At 60.5% G+C, this 1,417-nt stretch overlaps 1 pseudogene; it reads left to right on the top strand.

Moving 5' to 3' along the window:
• Positions 1–1,417, top strand: part of LOC128847415 (natural cytotoxicity triggering receptor 3-like) — a 4,651-nt pseudogene continuing 3,234 nt past the window's right edge.

Below are 1,417 nucleotides of genomic sequence, written 5' to 3'. Positions count from 1 at the left end.
ATGTCGTTAGAGAAACAACAACAAGGAGGGAGTGACCGTGGGGTGTGGGCCAAGCGTGAGTCACGTTCCCCCCCCGCCTCCGTCCATCCGTCCGTCCATTCCAGGGGCCCTGTGGCTGCCAGGCGTCCTGCCGGCCCGGTACAGCCTGTGCTTCCAGATCTGCCCCCGGGGCCGCTCGGGACGAGCCTGTCACGGAGTATTGGGGGACTCAGGGCCCTGCACCCCCGACTTCCTGCGATTCACCATGACTCTCAGCCAGCCAGTAAAGCAGAAGGTTTATTTGGATGACAGGAATACAGTCCAAGACAGGTCTTGCAGGCACAGACAACAGGGACCCCCTCAGTTAGGTCCATCTTGGGGTCCCCGGGCATCCCAGCCCAGCCCCCCTTGGGAGGTCAGAGCCATCTCTGCCCCCCAGCCCTCTCTCCCTGCCTGCTTCCAGCACTCTGCCTTCAGCGACCCCTCCCACAGCCTTTGTTCAGTTTCCCGGGCTAAGGAGTCGCCTCCCCTTCAACCCCTTCCTGGGTTCTCATGTTACACACTCAGGTATGCGCCCTCGGGCAGATCCCATCCTGCAATGCAGACCATCCTAGTCACACTCCCCTGTCAGCATTCACAGACCACAGTGAGAACAGGCCCAGTTCGTCACATCTCTCCCCCCTTCGAGACCGAACTGAGCAGGGTCACTTTAGCCAGTGACCTGGGGAAGTTCGAACCTACCCCCATTCCCATGGATGCCCCCGCATCCCTCCCATTCCTTGGTGAGAATTACACCAGGCCCCTCCAGTTTCACGCCCCCCCTTAGGTCGGGGGTGCTTGATGGCACTCGCAGTTCGCATGTGGGAAGGTTTATGCGGCCTGCGCCCTTTTCCCACCCCCATACCTCTGGGGTTCCAACTGGGCTGTGGTCTTCTCCCAGCGCTCCAGTCTGGAGGTCTGTGCTTTGGGCTCTCTTGGTTCAGAGCCGCCCTTTTAACCTTGGCCACCCTCTGGAAAGGATCCTTTATGCTGGGCAAGGGTCCTAAAGCTGTTTTCCCCTTGTCCCAGGCCTTCCTCCCCCTCTGACAGGGGTCACAGGATCCGCAGTACTGTCGGACAGTAACAAAGACCCCAGGCCAGTAAAAGCTCCGTAGCAGCCTCTGCTGGGTACGCCAGGTTCCCTGGTGCCCTGAGAGGGGAATGTCATGGGCCCGGCACAGCAGCTGGCGGCGATACTTCTGGGGTACCACCAGCTGCCTCCTGATCCCCCCTGACTCCATTTTCCCTGGGGGAGCCCATTCTCGGTACAGGAACCCCTTCTCCCACAGGAACCTTTTCCGGCCACCTCGTCCCATGGTCTGTACCGCATTGAGGTCGGCCAGGTCCCTTATCTTCCGCAAGGAGGGATCTCTCTGCAACTCGGCCTGGAACTCAGCAG

The sequence above is a fragment of the Malaclemys terrapin genome, chromosome 13 (assembly GCF_027887155.1).
Source record: "Malaclemys terrapin pileata isolate rMalTer1 chromosome 13, rMalTer1.hap1, whole genome shotgun sequence".
Lineage (NCBI taxonomy): Eukaryota > Metazoa > Chordata > Testudines > Emydidae > Malaclemys > Malaclemys terrapin.
Note: the sequence above shows the minus strand (reverse complement) of the source record. Positions and strands in the feature narration are given on the sequence as shown.